Source organism: Crocodylus siamensis, chromosome 3 (assembly GCF_052110815.1).
Source record: "Crocodylus siamensis isolate JL-2025a chromosome 3, ASM5211081v1, whole genome shotgun sequence".
In the NCBI taxonomy this organism is placed as follows: domain Eukaryota; kingdom Metazoa; phylum Chordata; order Crocodylia; family Crocodylidae; genus Crocodylus; species Crocodylus siamensis.
Genome location: NC_143397.1, coordinates 29223780 through 29248218, shown reverse-complemented (window position 1 = coordinate 29248218; position 24439 = coordinate 29223780). Strand labels below are relative to the sequence as shown.

The 24439-nt window shown below is 46.6% G+C and overlaps 1 long non-coding RNA gene across 3 annotated transcripts; it reads left to right on the top strand.

The window, feature by feature from the left end:
• Window positions 1-1440: 1440 nt before the first annotated feature.
• On the top strand, window positions 1441-22941 carry LOC149868131 (uncharacterized). 3 transcript variants are annotated; one of them, XR_016441187.1, is made up of 4 exons: window positions 1441-1600; window positions 8806-8958; window positions 20193-20415; window positions 22231-22941. It is a non-coding gene; the product is annotated as an uncharacterized LOC149868131 (long non-coding RNA). The 3 variants fall into 3 exon arrangements; XR_016441185.1 differs by having other exon boundaries at window positions 8806-9054; XR_016441186.1 differs by lacking the exons at window positions 20193-20415; window positions 22231-22941 and adding an exon at window positions 10077-16167 and having other exon boundaries at window positions 8806-9054.
• Window positions 22942-24439: the final 1498 nt, after the last annotated feature.

Here is a 24439-nt window from a genome sequence, read left to right as displayed (position 1 = left end):
GATCTTGTAAGAAAAAACATGAATGCCTTGAGCAGGTGTTCTCAGACAGTGTGTCAGATTCTAGAAACAACCATACAGTTAGAGAAAAGGAAGAACCTACTATGTTGATGTAATATTTTTAAAAATAATTTAATATTACAGTAATATTGACAGGAAAGGCATTTGGACACTAATATGGGAAAACAGATATGGAAGATTAAATGAATTTCATCTTTATTCAAAGGCAAAGAGTTAAATATGTTCTCAGGAAAATAGGGTTGGGGTGTTGTTGTAGCCAGGGTGGTGCAGGAAATATATGAGATGAGGAAATTTTTTTTTTTTAATTATCTTTTAATGCCCAAACTGTATATCCACGAGAGATGTTAGCTAAACTTTCAGGCACAAAGCAGCATTTTTCCAAAATCTGAGGAAGGGCACTTTGTGCCAGAAAGCTTGTCTAACATCTCTCCCAACCATTAGAGGATTCAGGAAGGTGGGATGTGACCACACGCCCTCCAGAAATTTGGTGCGTGCTTAGTGGAGGGAGATCATTGGACAGGTGCCACACAGCCAAAAGGGATATGCTATTATCTGGGATGCCAGTGATCTCTCAGACCTCACCAGCATGTCGGTGCAACTCCTGCAAGAGTTCTGGATGTGCTGTGAGCAATGTGAGCTCACTGGCCCCTGAAACCCCTGCTTTCAGCTCCAGAGCCTGCTGCTATTTGCTCTTTCCCTCCTTCTTTCTATCCTCCCATGCCCAGGTTCAGGGGGAAAAAGGGATGGGTGGCAGTGGTGCAGCCCCTGGGCTCCATGAAATCAAGAGCTTGAGTTTTGCTGTTGCTCCCCGTTTCCCTTGCTACCACTCCTCCTTTCCCCTGCTACCAAACTTGGGGAAGGGTGAAAAAAGGAAGAGAGAGGGGAAGCACAAACAACAGCAGGTTCCAAAGCTGCCTGAAAGCAGGGACTCTGGGCAGACCACAGGATGGCCTCTTAGCACACATGGAGCGCCGAACATGAGCTCTACTGACATACCCACGAGTTCGGAGAGCTCACTCCGCATGCAGCGCGCAGCTGAAGGGGGGAGTGACCACAGCACCACACCGCCTCTGGATCTGCTCCTGCTCAAAATTATATAGTTGGTCCAATAAAAGACATTACCAAAAATAGTCTTGCCAAAGGAGACTATATGTTTATGATATACATGCAAAATAAGGAGAATAATGTAAAGAAATGAAAGTAATGGGAAAAACATGCTGTCTCAGTTGTTTTCAAAGGGAATTTTCAAAAACTGCAGAGCATTAAACAAAACCTAGATTTTTCCAGGGGCTAGTAATAAACTGCTAAATTTAAGAGCAATTCTGTTTCATATATATGAATCACAGGCCAGTTTTTCTTTTGCTTATATACATATTGAGTCATCAGCAGGGATCCAGGTTTTTCTGTTTCCCACAGAAAAAATGGAGTAAAATGAAGATTTTCCCCCATTACTGGAGTAAAACGTGGATTTCTCATTTTAACAGAGAAACTGGTGAATTTTGCAGTTTTGCAACAAGCCCTCTGCAGGCTGGCAGAGAGTAGGAGGAGGGCAGTCAGGCAGCCTGGAGAACAGCTCCTGCAGGTAAGTGGGGGCCCCCCATAGAGAGGGAGGGAGGGAGTTGGGCAGGGCTGGGGCTGGGACTGGGGCTGCTGCCCATCTGGGGCTTGGTGCCCAGGGCCACAATGCACAGCTGCAGGGCCCTGGCAAGGAGTGGGACAGGGACGCAGGTGGCTCAACCTGGGGGCAGAGGGGACAGCTCCCCACTGCAGTGTTAGAAATATTATTAAAAATGCATTATCAATTAAGTCTTGTTAAAACAGCGCAGCTGTCAGCCCTCCCTGGTAAGAGAACTGGGAGAGCTACTGAGAGCTCTTTGTATTAAGGTATCACTCTCTCTTTGTTTTGCAAAGTTACTATCTCTTTGTTACAGTAAAGCATATACTCCTCAGCTTTTCTCATGCAGATAAGAGTAAATTGCAATTCTAGCCTTGAAGCAAGGAAAATTCAAACTTTTGTAACCTCAGGTACTTTCTACCCATGCGCAATGAATTAATACATATAAGCCTATCCGCCCCGCATACTTAAGTAGTTAATTATAATACACATGCGACGTATGATTTGACGTATTCACATACATGTTTGTATGAATCGGAAATGAGTTGTAAAAGTTCCTCCTTCTGCACACGTGGTCAGGAGAGAGGGGATAAAGCCAGCTGGGCAGCTTCCCTCGGGGGCAGCAGAGTGTTTGATCTTTTGTCTCTCTCTCTGACCCTATTTGCAAATATATACCTTTTGTGTTGCTAATAGAGTGTGTCTGTGGCTGAAGGTTTTTTTCGCCTCCCGAGAAACGAACCGCGATTTTTACATCAGCAGCACACGCTTGGGGGGGCAGGGACCAGTGCCCCTAGATCTGTACATGGGGCAGGGCACACTGCCCGTTGCAGGCTTGAGCTCCTGCCCAGTTGCCCTCCCCCAGGGCCTCTGCAGCCCAGCAGCTGAGACCCAGTGCTGCCGGGCAGAATGCAGCCATGCAGGAAAGCTGCTTGCTGCTGCAAGCTCCGCGCTGCCCTGGCGATGCATCTCCTGGGTGTGGCGGCAGCACAGGCAGCCGCACGTGGTTGTGCCCCTCACTGCTGCCGCACATGCAGGAGACATGTCACCAGGGCAGCGTGGAGCTCACAGCTGCAAGCAGCTTACCTGCATAGCTGCGCTCTGCGCTGCACCACCAGATCACATCCAGCAGGCCCTGGAGACTGCAGGAGAGGACAGCAGGGTGGCAGCCCAAGCCTACAGCTCGCACCAGCTCCACCCCTACTCCATGTACACATCTGGGGACCATGGGTCCTTCCTATCCCCCTGGAGTACAAGCAGCCACAGGGAACTGGCACCACCCGTGCAAGCGCACAGGAGGCAGGTGTGGGGGGGGGAGGAAAGCCAGCTCTGTGCTCTGCTCTGCTCTGCTCTGCTCCAGCTAGGGTGGTCATCATAGAGGACATTTCAGTTTTCTGCTACTCTGTCCTTTATTGATATGAAACCCATCGCCTTTCTGTCCTTTATTTTTCTCTTCAAGAGAAAAATAGAGGACATAAAGTAATCCGGTTTCATATCAATAGACTGTCCTCTATGATGAATAACCTAGCTACAGCAGCCACTGCCTTCTCTTGGAGGTAGGGGGCTGCAGCCCCGGATCCCTGGTCCCATAGCCCTGGCAGCTGGGGCCCCCCTTGAGCAGGGCTGGGAGGGACAGGGGCTGTAGGTGAGGGTGAGGGGCACCAACAGGGCTGCGGGGTTGTGGGGGGAGGAGAGAAGGGTACCAATAGGGCTGTGGGGACTGTGGGAGGCCTTTAATTTTAATCACAGAATTTGGGGGTTTTATCAAAGATTTTGCAATTTTATCAGGGGAAACCAGGATCCCTGGACATTAGTACACATGATTTACACTGATATCATCAGGAACTTTAGTATCAGTTTCACTGATAGCAGGATCAGACCCAATGAATTGGAAAGCTGATAATGTGCCCTCCTTTTTAATATCTAGTTCTGTTTAAATAGAACCAATTTTCAAATACAGAGTTGTTGATTGATTGACCTAGGTATACTTCAGACAAATAAGATGTCTACAGTCCTGATTACATTATCCTAGTTTCTTCTCTCAAAGCTGTGGGTCATCAGACTTTCTGCCACCTGAGTCAGGGTCTCATGCCCTCTGTGACACAACAGAAATAATTCCTTGGCATACATTTTCGTGAAGGAGATTGTAACAGAATCTTGAAAATGTTTATGCATCAGATCTACTGCTCATTCATGTCAAAACAATTTCTATTACCATTTTCAGGCCTCTGATAACATCCTCCAGTCTCTTGTAGTCTTATAGATAAAGTCTCCTATTCCTACATATAGATGTTTAGTAGGAAAAGGAATTATCATGCATGTTCTTAACATCTATTTTTATCAAAGGATCTAACCTCTGTAAACAGTAGCTGATGAGGTGAGGGTTCTGAAAATTTCAGACTACATGAACTGTATCTGCAACAACTCATAAGCTAGATCATTTCCAGAAACACTGATTATGTCAAAAATTTCATTTACTGTAATACTTTGTTACTTTTATTTTTCTTTGGTTTTGGACACAGAAGAAAAGCAGATGGCTGCGGTGATAATCTGTCACTATAGCTACTCACTTCATGAACAACCACTACTTTCTGCTTATGTCTTGCTTTGGAAAAAGTATCTAACAGTGTCCTAAAGGATACAGTCCTGCATGGTCAAAGAATATTCAGAAATATCACATTTTCTTCAAAAAAATTCCTTCCCCCTAAAATCTAATAGGAATTAAATAAAATGGATTCTGTAGAAATTACTCTAAATAGAATGATTTCCTAATTATGGGTTACTATCAAATTATACAGCAGGGACAAAATCAGTTATTTTTAACTCTTCAAATTTACAATATAAATAGGTATTATTAATATCCTCCTATTATCTGACTAGCTGCATCATAGATTATAATCCTATATAATAAAACAAAAGAACTGCCAGTAACATAAACACCCCAGTTTTTACTCATCTCTGTGCTAAAGAGGAAAAGAGACAAGTATGATTTTGTGCCACAAATGGGAAGTTAACAAATTTGAGCTTTTGGGCTAGGGACAGAAGTTACACATAAGCCAGTTTAAGTGATCAGAAACTGGTTTAAACCTGTAACAGTACATAAATCCAGTGCACATAAACCAGTTTCAAAATGGCCAAAACTAGTTTAAGATAAACCTGGTTGAATGTTGTGTCAGACTTAACTGATTTAACCAGCTTATAGAATTTCTGCCACAGATCCCTTCCTGGTTCAAGTAAAATCAGTCGCCGAGCATCCCAGGATGCTCTGCAGGCTTGGGCTGGGCTGGGCTGGGCTGTCTGCTGGAGCAGAGCAGAGTTGGCCGTGCCCCTCTGTTCTCTACCTGGAGCAGTGATGGCTGCCTTTCAAGGGGTAGGTGTGCTGGGGACACAGCCCAGTCTGCCCCTGGCAGACTTTTCCTCACTGGAGTGGAGGGGTGGATGTGGGGGACAGCAGACTCAGGCAGAGGAGAATTAACCTCCCACGCCTCCCTTCTCCCACCAGCAGGGACCCCAGCCAGAGTCAGCCCAGCTTTTCCCACTATCTCATGGCTCAGTATGGCCTGGGACCCCCAGAAACCCCCTCCCAGCCAGAGGCTGATCCCACTGCACTTTCCCAGCCACTGAGGCCAGGGTTTCACTTGGGACAGCCCAGGAACAAAGGCCAGATTGGGAGGAGGGAAGGGAGCAAAACAGCCCTAAACCCACGTGGGACAAGCACAGGGGGATCATAGTGGTGGTGGCTCTATCTTGGACTTGAGCCCCACTCAGCAGAGGGACCAAGGCTGGAGGGAGGGCTGGGGAGGGGGGGATGGGGAGAGAGGGTGGGAAAGGGACACTAGCTTGGGGCAGAGCCAAGCTGGGCTGAGTGTGCAGCTGGGGGAGCAGCTCCTGCCTGGTAGCTCTTGTACCCACTGGAAAGTGGCACTCAGGCCCCTGCCATGGCACACAGGGCCATCTCTGGGGGAGGGGGGCAAATCCAGGCAACCACCCCAGGCCCCACAGAGCTGGGTGGAGTGGAGCTGGGCAGAGCAGTGGCTCTGCATCCAGTGGCTTGTTTCATTTGTCCCCACCCACCCACCCACTGCCAATGGCAGCGGCAGCTTCTTCGGGTCTGGGATCGGAGTGGGGGTGGGGCCCCGCATGGGCTAGTTCACCCTGGGCCCTGCACCCTTCTTGGGTCACCTCTGATGGCACGCATGGCATAGGCTCGCCCCCTCAGCCCCAGACACTATTACCTGCATTCTCCGGGCTGCCAGGTGCCAAGCTGGGTGCACGTGCCTTGCATTTCCTAGTGGCAGCAGCAGAGTAGCTCAGCCCCATGTACCAGGCGCAGGGCACTCCCTGTATGGCTTCCCTGCTGCCCTCACCATCAGGGGGACACTGGTAGGCACTGCCCATGCCATAAAACTGCAGTTGGCAGTCGAATGGGCAAACAATGGTGGCAGCAGAGAAGCCATAGGGGTAGCGCTCCATGCTGTCACCTTGTATACGGAGCTGTGCTGCACTGATGCCACCACCAGATAGGGGAAAAGTGAGCAGTGCACACACAGCTCAGTGCTCTGAGGGATGCAGGTAATAGCACTTGGGGCTGAGGGGGCAAGCCCAGGCTATGTGCACCGCTGTGGGGCCCAGGGCCAGTCCAGGCATCGCTCTCCAGTGAGTAGAAGGGGTCACCGGGTACACTGGCTGCATGCTTGGCTCAGCTTGGCTCTGCCCTGGGCTAGTGCACACACATACTCAAGTGCTTCCCTGCCCCCAACCAGCCTCAGTCCCTCTGCTCAGTGGGACTCACATCCAGGATGGAGCAGCCACTGCCTCAGTGCCTCTGTACATGTCCCCACCTGGGTTTAGGGTCATTTTGTTCACCTCTCACCCCCCATCTGGCATTTGTGTCTGGGCTGCCCAAGTGAGTCCCTGGCAGCTGGGAAGGTGCAGCGGGATCACCCCCTGCCTGGAAGGGTGACCCTGGGGATCCCAGGCCTTGCTGAGCCATGAGCAGGGGAAAAAAGCCAGGCAAACCCCAGCTGAGGTCCGTGCAGGCCAGGGTGGGGGTTGAAACCCCTCTCCAGCCATTCTCAGCCTGCCTGCACACATACCCCCACCCCAGGCTCAGCTTTCCTCCAGCCTGAAGGGAAGGGAGGGCTTGCTCTAGCGCCCCCCACCTCTACACAGGTTAGACTAACTTGCAAAGATTGACTCAATTCAGGCTCAGGCTTTTTGAATGTCTATACTTAGTCTTGCAGAACAAGAATAGAAGGAAAAAAGTCCCATGTGAGGAAACCTTAGCGAGACCATTTTACCAACATCATCCTTTTCTGTGTGTCAAATGTATGCCAATCTCCATGCAGCTGTTGATCTCACCATGACCATATTGGACTTAATGTCACTCTGTAATAAATCTATTTGTGATTTTTTTGGGAGGGTACAATTTTTGGTTTTGATGAATCACTTTTTCCAAGTAAAAAATAAAACTTTGTGGGAGAGGCTTAGTTTGAATTATTTTTTTCACTCTGGGGGGAAAAAACATTCAGAAAAAAAATATTCAATATTGTTGAAACACTCCACTTTGGCATTTTCTAAACAAAATATTCCAGGGTTTTTTCACATCAAAATTACTTTCCAAATTATAAACTAAAAATCCCTAAAAGCTTCCCTGTGCAGGAAGACTATTTCACCTGCACCTCTGCTCTCAAGTGTCACTATCCCAACCTACTAGAAAGTTTAATTAGCTACCTTAGAGGTTGCATAACATTATTATAACTTTTCATTAAATTCTACAGAGATTTTCTATAAAAGAACAGGAGCAATCTATAAGCAAAAAAAGAAAGCTTGTAAAAACATAAGAGAGCTTTGCAATTCCCTTTGCTCCCATACGGAAACTCCTCAAAGCTAATTACCTTTCACCAGCCCACTGTAGTTTACTGCATAAATACCAGCTTACATTACTCGTAACCTCAATCAGTTTTTCCTTTGCTAATGGCTGAGGAAACATTGGGAAATATACTGCATATTTTCCTTGACTGGGTTTCTGTTTATCAGCCTGTGCTTTGAGGAGAATGAATATACTGAAAAAGAATGGTGACAAGACTAATGGACAGCAAGAGACAGGAGGCTATTACAGAGGAAACAACCAAGCAGGTCAAGTGTATTCCACCCATTGGACTGCATACTACACCAGGGGTCTGCAGTGTTTTTGGGCCAAGTGCCAAAAAAACTCTGCAACCTGGACTTTGAAGATGTTGGTGTGCCAGGGCGGGTGGCAGGGGAGCTGCAAGGGGCCTGATCTTTGTCATGGCAGCTCAGCCCTAGCCACTTCCTAGCCATGTGCCCCAAGGCACATCTGCAGCCACCACCACCACAGAGCTGCTGCCTGCCACAGAGCCCAGGCGGCTTGCAGCAGGGCTTGCAGCCTCCCTGCTACCTGCTGCGGCAGCCCGACTCCGTGGCCAGCTGCCCAGAGCCCATGCCAGCTGTGGTGTGCCGAGCAAAATGGCCTCACATCTCTTGCTCTGGCACACATGCAGGAGGTTTGCCAATCCCTGTTCTACACCTATGAAAACATTGGGAATAAGATTTTTTTCCCCCTGGCAGATTTCATTTCCTTTGAAGAATATTGTGATAAAATTTGCTCTCGGGTCCAAACATGTTGTGGAAATTAATTCTTCCTGTGAAATCAGAATAAAAGTTGTTACTCTAATCTGCTCACTCATGCTGACTTGGGGGGAAAGTAGCCCTTTGTTATTGTTCAGATGATCCAAATAGTCCAGGTCTTCACCAGGGAGGGGAAACTACATCCCAGCATAGCAAGATATAGTTATTGAATGCATTGCTATCAGGCTTAGTCCTGAACTTTGGACAACCAAATCAACCATCACACACTGATAGGAACATTGATACGGATAGCAACAATGTCTGTATAAATAATACAAAACAGATGTTTGTTCACTGTTACTCAACTAATCCTGGGCAATAGCTATAGCATGTGGTGAACACCTGCTGAGGCCTGTTGGATGTGCTGCAGAAAAACTGAGGAAAATGTCATGTAACATCCTGTGGTAAACAAAAATCATAGTGATGCTACCGCAGCTGTGAATGACAAGAGCTTTCCTTATGTTGTGTTGGGATATGACATCTTGTTTCTTCTATTTGTTTATCTGCATCTTTGTAATCATCAGCTGTGACACAAACAGTGCTCAGTATATTTTGGAGATCAACTCACCTCGTGTGAAGGGCTCTGGAAACTCTCTCCGTACTGACACCTTCACACTGGAAGAATATACATCCATCACACTGCACTCAAGGCTGCAAGCAAGCATGGCCTGAACTATGTAAGTGTAAAGAACTATTTGCGAAAGCTCAGGAAGCGTGTAATTAGGGAAGATGGCCACCCTGCAGAGCCCTGAGCCCAGCAGCGGGGATAACAGGTACCTTTTTATGTCATCCTCTTCTACCCTAAGGGCAGAGCATCACCCTTTTCTTCCCTTTTCCTTCCAGATTTCTCACAGAGATGAGCAAGAAGGCATCTTTATGGATTTACATACCATAGATTTGTTACCCTTCCTGTGAGAAAGCTACTTTGTGCAGCCATATGTTTGGATTATGCAGAGCCTATTAAGATTAACAAAGTAATAGCTGCAAACAAATTAAGTAGTGTCAATATGCTCAGTGCTAGGCAAGACACAGGATCTGCCCCAAGCAATGCATTTTGTTCAATACATTAACTGTAATTATAATTATTCTTGTAAGTAAGGGAAACAGATTAGACTCAGAAGAGAGTGGGTGAGAGAAAATGCCAGATTGTTCCAATTAGAAACATAAAGGGAGTTACCTCTACAAAGAGGCCTGTAATTTCTCCATCAGAAATTTTCCAGGGGCTGAGTAATGATGATTCCTAGACCATCCATGTTGCTAGGAAGGCTGAAAGTTTCTATAGTCAAACTTTCTTAATGGTGCTGCACTCTGTGTACTCCAGCTTGTAATCAGTGGCTGCTTGCAGAAGTTTAAAAAACCCCAAACTGCGCTTTACCAGAAAAAGCATGGCACTACTTCAGCCCGGCTCTGCAGCATCTGTATAGATCAGGCGCTTCAGTGGGGCTTTTTGGAGCTTTTAGCTAAGGCTGGGTCAATCAGCTATTAGATAAAAGTGCCAAAAAGCCCAGTCTTTACAGATGCTGGGCAAGATGAGTTGAAATAACACACTGCTTCTTCTAGGCATGTGTGGTGCTTGGCACAGGAGCTCACCAAGTTTAAAGTAAAGCACCATTTGTGGGGGTTTCTTCTATATCTGCAAGCACCCATTATCTCCTATATTAACGATCTATTCCTGTCCAAAAAAGAAACAAACTGGTGTAGTGGAGCAAATTATTCTCAGTAAAAGAGATAAAGTGAAAGTACATGTTCTACAGATATCATTGCAAACTCTGGAGGCTTTATTCTTCTCACATAGAGCAGATCCTCTCCATTCGCGAGGGATACGTTCCAGAGATCCCCACAAATGGCAAAATCCACGAATACGTCATGAACAGCGCATGGCCCCGGCGGCTGGGGAGGCACGGCTGCACTGGCAGTGACAAGAGCCTGGCGGTGGCAAACACAAAGCTCCTGCAGACGCCGCTGGCACTGTCGGCGGCGGGGAGAGCATGGCAAGAGCATGAGGGGAGAGAGAGTGTATGGGGCGAAACTGTGACTCGCGAATGGCAAGCGTTTCCTCATCATTTTTCCACATCATTTTTACCCCAGTGTAGCTGCATTGACTCCAATGGAAGTATTCCAGGTAGAAATCAACGTGAGACTAGAATCAGGACCGCTATCTCAAGCTGTTAATCTCTTTGATCTCCAAATATGTCTTTATACTTTATTATAGTGAGTAAAAGATTAAACATAAAGGAAACAAAGAACAGCAAGAAAGGGGAAATCATTTTTTGATCCCAATATATAACCAGCCGTATTAGATAAGGAGCTATACAGCTGTCCCATTATTGTTCAAAAAAGAGCAAAGTCAAACTATAGGAAAAGTTCCATACCTTCATATTCCTTTCCCTAGTCCTGTCCTGGGACCTCTACTTTGTGGACCTGATTTTTAGGTGCTCAGCTCTGTCACCAGAATTCACAAACCCAAGATAGATGCCCCTAACTCTCCTCTACAGTGAATGGGGAGATAGACTTCTAGGCACAGGGTTCACAGAAGCTAGTAGGAAGGAGCCTAAGGAATCCTAAAGAAATACTGCTAGATCTAGGTACCCAACTCTGACCAGCAGCTAGGCATCTGTGTGAGAGTGAGATTCATAGCCTGAAACTCCCTACTAGAACTAGGTGTCTAAATCATCACTTTACACATATGGAACTAGCTTACTTCTTTCTTGAAGGACATAACAGCTGTAGGAGTAGGTGGTGCTGCCATTCATTTTTTAAATGATAACTTAGTGGTTAGGGAACATATTCTGGAAGTCAAGGACCTGAGTTCTGGGCTTAAATTCCATATCAGGGTTTAAACTCCATATGACCCCTTGCAGGAAAGTGCTCTAACTAACAGGCTAAACTGGGGAAAAGGACTATCCACTCCTCCTCCTGTTTTCCTCCAGAAAAGGAATGCAAGTTTCAAGGGGCCAGAGAGAGTAAACAACAGAGAATATGACTTTACAGCCAAGCAACGAGGATAGTCCCCTGGGAGGGGAGTCCTGGATTCTAGTCCCTGCTCACAGTATCGTTTATGAATTTTATCTTTAATGCAAAATTCTTAAAACACAAAACCCAAGTTTCCCTGCTCCCAGGGAAAATCTCTCATCCCAGGGCTAATCCTGCTTGGTCCCTCTCCTTCTCTGCGCCCCTTTATTTTGCATTACTTTCTGGCAGTGGCACAGCTTCAAGATTCATAACACCAAAGACCCATATGGCAGTGGTTCTCCGCCTTTTGTTTTTGTACCAGGACCCATTTGTAAACATCGATGGCCCATCCTGATCCAGTAAATAATTTAAGTAGAAAAGGGTACACCAGCCCTGCTTGGTGCCCTTAACTCCCAACCCACTGCCCCCCACCCCTGGGCCCCAGCCCCCTACTGTGTGGGGTAGGTGGTGGGTGCATGGGGCAGGGAGGGGAGTGTGTGGGGCATGATTTGTGCACCCACAGTGGGCATGGAGCTCCAGCCATAGTCCCACAGACAGGACCCAGCACAAGAGGACAGAGCAGGGGTGGTGAGACTCATTGCTGCCACCAGCTGGACCCCCATGCCAGCCATGCTGGCAGCAGCGCAAGGATTAATGGGGACAGGGAGGAGGAAGGCATACTGCCCTCACCTCTTCCTGCCACCAGTGCTCAGGCACTGGGCCATAGCTGTACCCCATCAGCAAGGCACAGCCACTGCCCTCAGGCCACCCACATGGCCCACCATCCTACCTCCCATCTGGGGTAGAACTGAGCCATGCCAGCAAGAAAGAAATTGGATTGAATCAAAAGAAATCTCATGAGGTTCAACAAGGACAAGTGCAAAGTCCTGCACTTAGCATGGAACAATCCCATGCACCAGTACAGGCTGGGGCTGACTGATTGGGCAGCAGCTCTGCAGAAAAGGACCTGGGGGTTACAGTGGACAATGACCTGAATATGAGCCAGCAGTGTGCCTTTGTTGCAAAGAAGGCAAAAGGCATACTGGGCTGCATTGATAGGAGTGTTGCCAGCAGATCAAAGGAAGTGATTATTCCCCTCTATTCAGCACTTGTGAGGTCACATCTGGAGTACTGTGTTCAGTTTTGGGGCCCCCACCACAGAAAGGATGTGGACAAATTGGAGAGAGTCCAGCAGAAGGCAGCAAAAATGGTTTGGAGGCTGGGGCACATGACTTCTGAGAAGAGGCTGAGGGAACTGGGTTTGTTTAGTCCAGACAAGAGAAGACTAAGTGGACATGTAATAGCAGCCTTCAACTATGTGAAGGGTGATTCCAAAGAGGATGAAGGTAGACTATTCTCAGTGGGGCAGATGGCAGAACTAGGAGCAGTGGTTTCAAGTTGATGAGATTGCAACTTTGTAAATGATAGATATAGTATAGATGTTCTGTACATGGACTGTAGGGCATTTAAAAGTCTGTATCATTCGATGTTCTGATTAAAAATTAGCACTATACAATGAAGAACACACCAGTAAGAACTCCCAGGGCAAGGTTGTTTTTAATGTAGTTCCTGGATGTTTAAACAGGGAACTAATACATAGGAGTAAAGTGAGCAAGGTTCTTTGAGTAGCTGTGATTTCTCTTATTAGACCAACTGAGTAATTGGGAAAAAGCTCTTTGCAAGCTTTTGGGCACAATCACCCTTCTTCAGGCATAGGAATTCTCTGCTGTTCTGACACCCCAAGGAATGAGAGAAGCTAAAAGTGTGACAGGATGTCACTGAGAATGTAAAAAGGTAGAAATTAGTAAAGCAAAAGGTAAAGCAGGGGGGAAAAAAAGCCAAAGGTGAGTAAGGGAGACTCTACAGTGGTGGTAATTCAGGGTGGAAAAAAGGCAATCTGTGAAAAAGGAAATAGCTGGAAATTAGGAAGACAAAGGGCAGAAAAAGTATAAAAGGTCAGGTCTGGCAGGTACTTGGTGAATCAGATGTCAGGCAGGTTATAAAGCATCATGAATCTAATGTCTATATTGAGTCCATGATTTTTTGTATCCAGTAGATGTAAGAAGTGGAGTTTGTAGGCTCATCTATGAAAGGTGTTTTGTAAGTTTCCTTTGATTAGAACTGAGAGATCAGAGTGGGAGTGATTGTCCTGTGAGAAGTGTTCCCCCACAGGTAATTGGGTAATCTTGTCATTGATAGATTTTCAGTGTGCATTCATTCTGGCGCACAGATGTTGTTTGGTTTCTCCTACATATTTTCCATCAGGGGATTTGGTGCTCTGTTTGAGATATATTACATTTCTGGTGATGCAGGTGAAAGATCCAGGAATGCTGATGGTTCTGTTGTGGGGTGTAGTTATAGTGGTGGGAATGAAGATATGTTGACAGGTTTTGCATTTCTTGTCCTGGCATGGTCTGGATCCAGTAGGTGTGGTTTGGGTCATAAGGAGTTTGCTTCTGGTGATGTGGTTAGCAAGGTTCAGTGCTTGTTTTAAGGCTAGGATGGGTGGTTCTGGGACGATCTCTTTAAAAACTGGGTCTCCGTCTAGTATGGGTTGCAGTTGTTTGAGGATTTTCCATGTAGGTTCCAGGGAAGGGTGTTACGTCATAACTAATGATGTGCGATTTGTGGGGATTTTCTTTTTGTACTGCAGGAATTCTTTACACAGTATCTGGGTGGCTCTTTCAAAAGTGTGATCTCTTTCTATGGAGGAGTATCTTTGTTGGCTGAAGGCCCTTTTAAGATTTGTGAGGTGGCAATCACGGGTATTTTCCTGACTGTAACTTCAGTGGTATCAGAGAGCTTGACTGTAGATTACAGCTTCCTTGGTGTGTTTCAGGTAATTGCTAGTTCTGTGTAGATATGCATGTTGGTCTGTGGGTTTCTTATATATGATGGTTTGAATTTTACCATTTTAGACTGATCATGGTGTCCAAAAAAGAAATGCTGGTGTTACACTATTCAAGGAATAGGAGTAAGGTGGTGATTTTATCTCAGTATACATAATCTGGGATACCAACACTGAAATATGAGCATGTTTCAAAAAGACTATTAAAAAGTTGGAGTCTACAGAAGAGAATTACAAACATGATCCAAGGGGATGGTGCCTTAAGTGAGAAAGCTTCAACCACCCCTGTACCATGCCCCAAGCCTCACAGTTGTACTGGATGTTGTTTGGTCTTAGCCGCAGCCCTTGTCTCTCACTGTGCCCCACAGGCACTCATCAATTGCTGCCCCCCTCACCACTGGGATCTTCCTACACTGCCCCCCTCACCACTGGGGACTGGGGTCAGTGCACCCCAAAATGCTGTGCCCTCTCTGGTGCCAGCTTCCCCATGCTACCATGGATCCCCTATGAGGCCTCCTCCAACCCCTAATAGCCTCACCCAAACCACCGGTAGTAAACAGTAAACACAAGACTCAAGCCCCTAGGCTAGAAAATACATTTCTGCCACTCGGCTACAACACCACTCAAGCCACCCCCAAAGGTGCTCCATCCTTTACCCGTACCAGCTGCTCATGCATCTTGGCCAATTCTCTTCTCTTGCTTCAGCAGAGTTCCTACCCCTTTGGCTGCCAGCAGGGAACCATAGACTCAATGAGTCAGAAGGGACCTAGACAGATCATCTAGTCCGACCCCCCGCCATGGGCAGGAAGGAGCACTGAGGGTGGGAGGGGTCATAAGACCCCAGCCAGGTGCCTATCCAGTGTCCTCTTGAAGATCTCCAGGGAAGGTGAGAGCACCACCTCTCTGGGAAGCCTATTCCAGGCTCTGGCCACCCTTACCGTGAAGTAGTTCTTCCTAATATCTAACCTAAACCTATCCTCCCTCAGCTTGTGGCCATTGTTCCTGGTGACTCCAAGGGGGGCCCTGGTGAACAGTTTCCCCAAGTCCCTGCTGCTTTCCCCTGATAAGGTTGTAGGCAGCCACAAGATCCCCCTTCAGATTCAGGTCCCTCAGCCTCTCCTCATAGGGCTGGCCATGGAGGCCCCCAACCATATGAGTGGCCTCCTCTGGAGCCTCTGCAGGTCCTCCACACCCTTCTTGAAGTGGGATGCCCGGAACTGGGCACAGTACTCCAGCTGTGACCTGACCAGCACCGCACAGAGGGGGAGCAAGACCTCTCTGGACCTGTTAGTGATGCCCCTGTTGATGTATGACAGGGTGCAGTTGGCTCTGCCTATTGCTTTGTCACATTGGCGACTCATATTCATCCTGGAGTCAATCCTGACTCCAAGATCCCTCTCTGCCTCTGTGCTGCTGAGAGGGTCAGCCCCTAACCTGCAACCATAATGCTGGTTCCCTCTCCCCAGGTGCAGCACCCTGCACTTGTCCTTGTTGAACTGCATCCTGTTCCGATCCGCCCACTTCTCCAACCTATCCAGGTCTGCCTGAATGCGGTCCCTTCCTGCCTGGCCTCAGCCTGGGAGTTATATAGGAGCCAGGCCCTGCCCCTTCCAGTCAGCTTACTCCCACCAGCTGCCCTAGCAACCAGCACCTGTGCCTCTTCATTACTACTCCGCAAGTAGCAGGCACCTTAGTGCCCTGCTACACACCTCCCCTCTTTATAGGGGGAAGTGCTCTGCAACAACGGGCTTTAGCCAAAACCCACATTTTGATTTAGTCAAACAGAATTTGCTAGACTGTATAGAGAGATACTTTAGTAACATTTAAAGTTGTGTAATCCTTAATAATCTAATGATTCCTTCTACTCTTAAAATATAGACCTATGAAATATCAACCATAAAAAAGAAAATTTACACAAGCTACTAAGTTGAGTCCTTTCAAGGTTCTTATGCAATCTAGCTGAATATCCTCTGCTTAAAAATCAGACATTTTTTGTAAGGAATTATTTATGCTCCGGCATGCATTACTTTCAGGAAGTTTACACAGGTTTTAGTAGTGGGGGCAGGTTCTGTCCTCCATGAAGTCACTCTCAAAAAATGGGCACAAGAGGTCTATCCTCCCCCAAGACCCACCTTCTACTGGCCTGAGTGTCTCCCTTGCTGAACTATTCGTCAAGTCCTGACACCCTTTGCTGGGGTGGCAAAATGAGGCTCCTCAAGCCCATCACAGTCCCCTAATCCCTTTCTGTCTGGTGGAGGATTTGTATACCATATCACAAAACCTTTTCCTCAAAAAACAACCAGGGTACTTACAGGTTTGCAAGGAATGAGTAACATGTTTTTGGACATTGTTCCCACTGAGGAAGAGTTTGCTGTTTAAAGGGCAGGGTGCTTTTCTCTATCATCTTCCTACAAAAGCACCCGCTAGCAGAAAAAGTTTCTTTCAAAAGTCGTGGCTGAAAAGAACTGGCTTCAGTTAGCCTTAAGTGTTCTATTGGCCTTGCCCTAGGCTTTGGATCTATGAACATCTTTTGGGCTGCCATCCTGTATAATATTTATGAGGACGGCTGCAACAGTGCAAAGCCCTGGCATAGTTTCTAATAGCTACTAGAAATATCACAAGAAATTGTTCTTTCATTGGGAATAACTGGGATAGGAAAGACTAGACTTTATTGGCCAGAGGTTGTGGTTGTCTTTTTCTCACAGTTTAACCAAGGTAAATGAAATCCTGGTTCCAGCTTATGTTTAGTGAAATTTCTCTTAAATTCATGTTTGCTAGTGAATGGAGGCTGCAGTCATGCCTGGAAAGTCCTGTATCATCCACATAGGCTGCAGCATACTGGTCATATGGTTAAAGAACCTGTTAGAAGGCCAACAAATCAGTTCCACCCCGCCCAAGGACTAGTTTCAAAGAAATCTGCCAGTGTTTGCATGTGAGAAAGATTTGTGAAATGAATTGTGATCCCATCCCTCCTTCCCCCTTCCCCCCACACCTCTGCTGTTCTACTAACTCATCAATCTTTGGTATTAAATAGAAGTCATGTGTAATATACTATTGATTTTTCAAAAAACTCAGGGGAGAAGCACATCATTCCATCAGGCTCCAGCATCACTACAATGGGTCTCCTCTCCTCGCTAGGTGACTCTCCTTCTCCTCCTAGGTCTAACATGGCTTTCAGCTCCTGATAAACTACTTCCCACATTTTCTTGAGAAGCAGCTCAATGGCTTCATGGAATATTGTCCAAGACAGGAAAATTGCTTCATGACCAGGGATCCTGGTTTTCTCTGTTTAAAAACTGCAAATTCTGTGATAAAAATCACAACATCTCTGATTAAAAGCCCCAAAATCTACATTTTTCCATGATTAAAATGAAATGTCACTATATATAGGTATCAGTTGAACACAATATTTTACAAATATATTTACAATTTTAAAGCAGTTCGGAAGCCTACCAGTGCCTCAATCATGGTAATAAATAAATTCTAAATACCTATAAATTTTGGCATTTGATTTTGGGTTTTTTATTATGGAAAATCAGAGCTTCCCCAGTCCCCTTCACTCACCAAGATGTAGGTCCAGCAGTGACTGGTCCCCCACCACTGCTTTGTGGTGCTGAGCAGCCCTGCCCATGCCATTGCCCCTCACTCCCAACCCACAGCCCCACCAGCCCTGCTTTTGCCCCTTACTTCCCACCCACAGCCCTCTGCCCTTGCCAGTGCCCCTCACTCCCCACCTGCAATGCCCTGGCCTTGCCAGTGCCCCTCACTCTCCACCTACAGTCCCTCACTTCCCCAGCCCTGCCAGAGGGCACCCCCAGCTGGGCTACAGGGCCAGAGACCTGGGTCCGCAGCCCCCTGCCCCCCACAGGAAGGCCCAAGCCCTGACTGCTGCTCATGGAAGGCAGTGGCTGCTGCTGCAGAGCAAAGTGCAGAGCCTGGCTGCCCCTCCCCTTGGGCAGCACAGCTGGAACATAGCCTGTCACAGGGGGGTGGATGCAGACTGCCCACTGCAGGCTCGGGGATCCCCGGCCTGCTACTCCCCCCAGGGCCTCTGAAGCCCATCAGGTGAGACCCGGAAAAGCAGGACTGAGTAGTGCCAGGCAGGGAAGCTCATTGGCACCACTGGGACCTCCACACTGCCGTGGCAAGGTGCCCCCTGCCCACCCAGCAGCAGCGAGGGGCACAACTCTGCACCACCACCCTTGCTGCTGCTGGGAGGGCAGAGGGTGTCTCGTCATGGTGGTGCAGAGCTTTCAGATCCCCGTTTCCTATCCAACTCTGGCCTGCCATGCCAGATCCTGCCCACTGGGCTGAGGAGGCCAGCAGGGCAGGGAGCAGGGTGGAGAGCCCAAGCCCACAGCAGTCAGCTTGCACCTACCCTGAGCACAAATCTGGGGGACATGTGCCCCCTCATGTTCCCTCCAGGAGTGTGCACAGTGGCAGGGAGCCAGCCCCCATCCCACCCCAGACAGGCCACCTACAGCCCCATCCCACTCCCTGCTCCCCTGTGGGCATGCATTCCAGCCCTGGGCCCCATGCACCACCCCAGCTTGGACCCAACCCCTGCCCAGCTCCCTCCCTCCTTCACTATGGGAACCTCAGTTCCCCCTCCTCTTCCAGACTTACCTGCAAGGAGCTGCTCTGTAGGCTGTCTAGCAGCCGTGTGCATGTGTACATGCACACATGCACACGGAGCTCCTTGCTGATCACCCTTCTCTCATTCCCCCCAGCCCCTTGCAGGCTGGAACTCTGCCAGCCTAAAAAGGGAAACATACCATTTGCTGCAATTTTCCTCTTTAAAGGTGAAAATCCAGGTTTTACTGCATTTTTCTGTGACAAACGGAAAACCCCAATCCGTGTTCATGACCTCTCACCTGATGGTTGCCAGACTTGTGGACTACAGGCTTTCAGAAGCACTTATTGCACAATTGTGGGTAACAACCATGCAATACTATATCAAGGGCAATGCCAACAGTGCCCCAGCACTGGTTGCCCTGACATGGAGCACACCACATCAAATGGAAGTAATATTTTATCACAAAAAATATAGTAACGTATTGTATTTAAATAGCCAGAATATAGCAACTTTCACAATATAAAGATATTATATTTATATTAAGTTAATTACACTGCACACAGACAAGTATCTGATTGAATTTATATTCTGAACATATTATATTGACAGTTAGTGAACCTGGCAGCCCAGCATCACACCTACTATACCTGACCGTACCCACTACACAAAAAACATTGAACACTTAGCTACTCTTGCATACTACCTATTTAAAAACTGTAATGATCAATATCATCGTATAATATGAAAATCTGGTATTGATTTTTTCCATTTGAATTCTGGCAGCACTCCATTAACGTGTACATTGTTACTAGCTACTATTATTATTCTTGTATGAGACAGTGAAACTGCATTATGCTTCCCTATCAGATAACTGTGTATAAGTTTCAAGCGTGTTTGATTAGAGTTATAACATATTATGCTATTTTAATACAGGTAAGCAAATTCAATTTTTTTAATATACTGTGATATAAATATTAAGTCAAACCTCTGTGATTCGCGGGGGGAGGCGGGGAAGTGGGGAACAGACCCTTCTCTGCTAGCGGACCCAGAACCAACTCCACCCAAGACTCCAGCAGGGATACCTTCCTCCATCCCCCACCCTCTTCCTCCTCTCCCTCCCTCCCCTGCTGCACTGGTAGGAGACTCTTCTCTGTGACAGACCCGGGGGCAGGACTGGGTTGATCTTCACTGGTGCAAGCACCAGCTTAGCCCTGCAAAAGTGCATGGGATGTGGGAGGAAACTTCTGTACTTAATTCTCACAGGGTTCCCTGAGGAACTTTGGCATTTTAAAAGTGCTCTGCAGTCATGAACGTGTGTTATGTCACAACTATAGAGTGCTTTCAGAAGTGTCATTGTGTGAAAAATGTAAGGTGTGTTGCTGCTGTTGCTACACGGTTGCTACATGCTGGTTGGTGGTTCTGAATCAAGCATTTCAGCATCCTCTCTAAATCCATGCTGCACTTGGAGCTTCAGCCAACATGGCCCAGAAAGAATGAAAATAATATTAATTCCTTCCTTTTTTTGTATTTTGTAGTCATGTTCTTTAACAGGTCTGGAACACTGTCTGAACTCATGACTAATTTGTTGAAGAGTTAGTCTACTATGGACAGGACCTCTATAGGATGTGATGGGATCATGTACTCACTCGGTCTCTAGTCATCCAGGCCAAAGCAACTGTCATCACCAGTCCAAGGAAAGAAACAAAACTTCCAGCAGATTTCCTCTGGACTCTATCCACTGCCTGGGTTCCAAAAGAAGTAAGGGAAACAAAACAATCCACCAGTCCCAAAATGAGCCACTGACTAGCCTTAGATAAAGTCAAAGCTAGTCCAAGGCCCTCTGACAAAGAACTGGAAAGTGTCTTTAGGGAATTGTTCACACTCCAGCCTGCCAGGCCCTTAGGGAATTCAGAGTCTCAGTGGGAACAGCCTCAGCTCAACTTCCCAGAAGGCCTCTACAAAGAGCTGGAAATTCAAGGTGATCTTCCTCCCAGAGCTGCCTCCTACAGCACTGAATTTCCTTCTTAACTATTCCTACAGTCCTTGCAGATAGACATGCAAGGCTAATCAAATCCATACCACTCCTTACTTCCTGCCTGTCTTGTGCACGATTTGCAAATTCTTGTCACACACACATAAAAACTGAATGAGAAGGCTGAAGAGACAGTGAATTACTTAAGAAGCTTTGGTGAAGTTGATCATGTTTCCTATTGCAGAAGCAGCGATAAATAATATGTTCCCCCTAATCTTCAATCACATAAATTATGGGCTAAATGCAGTCCTGGTATATGTGGGCACAGTTTAGTTGCTCTACAGATTTCTGATCTGTAAAGCAACTCTGTAGAAATGTCACATTCTTGTTCAATGTGTCTGCTCCTGTTTCTAAGAAGTAGCCCTTGCTTTTCCTGACAAAAGGAATGTTTCACTTCTGTTAGCAATGCAGAAAGGAGCTGGATGCTAGCCAATCCTATGCATCATCAACAATATTGTCACCTAATTTGCAAATACAGAACATTTATTACCTTTGCGTATAGAGGAAGCAGCCTGATTTTCAGGTTCCAGCTTGAATATGAAGGATTGGCAGTAAGGGGGAAAAAAAACCTCTGATTTCAAGTAAATATGTTTTGAAAGTGGTAGTTGGAAAAGACCCACCTGGATCTATTTTTATAGCAGTAACAGATTCTCAAACCCAGAGACAGTGATAAATAATGTATAACGCCAGATTAAATGCCAAGTGTTGTATTTTACCACATACCACATTCTTACAATTCTGTTTATAAATAGGAAAAAAGTGTCATAAATTCTATAAATAAAAAATTGATCTTAGAAAAAAATAATGAGAAAGAGTTTGGAAAATGGTAAGTATGATGACAGGAAAGGAAAAGGGAACTGGAGAAGGAGATATATAAACTGAGGTGTCACTAACTATTATATTTATTTAAAAAAACTAATTTTCTTTGTTTTAAATTCTTTACATTCTTTACTTGAACAGTCATGAAAATTCTGACTATAACTAAGTAATAAATACAAAATATATATAGACAAGCATGAATATAAGTATAGCAGGTAGCTGTGCATGGCAAAGAAGAAAAGAAAGACCTAGGACAAGCTGGAGCACCAACATCAAAAACTGTAGGGATTAAAACAGACTGATTGTACAAGGATTGCAAAAGACTGGGAAGAATAGAGGAAAATTATTGCTACATCAAAGGTGCCCCAATGGTCAGTGTGGCCTCAGGACTGATAGATAGATAGATAGATTTGTGCTTATCATTTAATAAATGGAGCATGTGAATTTATATTTTTAAAGGGTAGAAGTTTAAAAAGATTCAAGATTTAGGTCACCACTGATTTAACTGCTTTTTCCAGTTACTCCACTTGTTTTCTCTCCAAATATGCAAATAGTTTGCAGACTTTGTATCTGCAAAGGAAAAAAAATATCTCCCTGGCATTTGCAAAGAGAGCATATAGGCCAGTTTGTGTGATCTGCATTTTGTTCTGCTGATTATTACAGACATGCATAGATTCTTAAATTTAGGTTCAGATTTAACCACAAATTATTTTCTTTTGCAGGCCAGATGGTCTCCTACACCAAATTATACTCAGCAAGAGAAGGGAATGAGATGGCAGGACAGAATGTATAGTGCCCTGATTCTCAAGATGTCATTTCCCAAGTTTAATAGAAGTGGAAGCACTGTAGAAGCTACTCTATTTTGCAACAGCTAGTCTCACATACCAAATTAAAATTGTTATAATGGAAGAGAACTCTGTTAGTATAACTTTGTCTTAAGTAGCAAAGAAAAGCAGATATGATAAACCAAGAATATGGATCTGAAAATATAGTTAGATTTGGGTTTTTTAATAGAGTTTGCTGGAAGGGGAAGGTTTCCTTTATCCAGGACAGAGTCCTGTCTTGTGAGATACTAAGAGTCCAGCAGAGTCCTCCGGCAGGAGGAACTAGCCAAAGGCTCCAGGTGAGGAGGCAACCAAAGTCAACCTTCGGACATTCAGGCTAAGTACAGACAGTCAAAATAAGCCCTAGACAGAATTGATGCAATCTAGGCAGCCTCCTCTAAGGTGCGTAGGTTGAACTGATAACCAACTGAACTGATGTTCAGTTTTCATTTGGGGAGGCCTGCACTGACCTAGGCCAGTAGGCGGGGATGCTAGAGCACATCTCCCAGCCTGCTGGCCATTGCCAGCCCAGCCAAGTGTCCCCAACTGGCTCCCCAGAACATGCTGTCCCCCCACAGAGGACTAAGGAGACCCCTATCCAGGTACTGACCTACCTTAGAGGAGCTTCCCCCTCAGGGGCTTTCCCCTAGCCCAGGGTCCCCCAGCCAAGGGGAATTCTTCCCCTCCTGTGCTTGCTTTAGCTGCTGCAATTCTCAGGGATAGCCCTGGGCAGCCTCAGGGAGCAGAGAGAAATTTTTCTGCTCCCCTGCAACTAATTGTGCCTCAGAGTCACAGCAGCTAAGGCAAAACTGGTTGCGGAGGAGCAGGAGAATTTCCTGCTGCTCCCTCAGGCTGCCTGAGACTCACAGGTACTAAGGCAAGCAGCTCTGGGGTTTGGGAGGGAAAGAATTCCCCTCAGTTCCCTGGGGCTGCCATGAGCTGGGGTTAAAGGAAGCCCCCAAAGGCGGGGGCTCCCTAGTGTCCCCATGCTGGATTGCATGGGCAGGCACCCTCCCTCCTGTGTCCGCCACTGAAGCAATCAGCAGCTGGGAGTGGGGAGAGTGGAGGGCTGCCAAGGGTCAAAAAGCCCCCACCACAGGGGTTTCCCCACCACTGTGTAGACCCTGGCTAGGGAGTTTGGGGGGTCTGTTCCCTTGCACCCCTCCATCTCTGTGGGCTGATGGATGCAGGAAGGAAGCAGACTAAGGAGCAGAGAGCAAGGCAATCCCTGCCCCACTGGAGCAGACAGCATAGCCCAGAGCTGCCAAGCATCCTGGGATGCTAGGGGACTGTGAGTTAATTTGAACCAGTAAGGGATCTGGGATGGAAGTTCCATAAACCAGTTTAGCCTCAATCTGACACTACACTCAACCAGGTTTATCTTAAACTGGTTTATGTGCACTGAGCTTCTGTTCTGCCACAGGTTTAAGCCAGTTTCCAATCACTTAAACAGGCTTACGTACACCTTCTATCCCTAGCCCCAGAGAACTTTTGCAGACCTGACTGGACTTTCCCTTCCCTGTGCTGATTAGCGATTTGCTCCACTTCTCTTTTCCTCTTATTCCCTTGTAGTCTCTTTACCTCAGCTTCATTCCACACCTTCTCTTCTAGCTTTCTTCTTTCCTCCCGAACTTGTAAACCAACTTCACTTTTCCCTGCCTACCTGACCCATCTCCCCGCCACCACCAAAAAAACCCTGACTGCTACCATCATATTGTTCGTCCTGCTTGTACATACTACCAATCTCCCTGTGCCCAACCCCATGTCTCTCCTGTTATTTAGATTATAATATCCACAGACAGGAGTAGGGGATAACCTGGCACTGTTTTTATAGTGTTTACCATAATGCCCATCTGGTTGGCCCTGACAGCAGTGTTGGAGAGTCATAATGGGAAGGTGCAGCTTTTCAAAAGCAAAAAAAAGGACTTTTTTAGGGCCTCGTACAAGGCATGTCAATGTGGCAAAGTCCAGTTCTGCGGACAGATACCTGGGCTAGCTCCAAATAACCTAGCTTGACTATTAGAAACAGTATTGCCATGTTAGCTTGGAAACCTGCCCAAGACGATTAGATCTGCTGCAAAAGTTAGTCTGGCCAAGGCGTCATGCT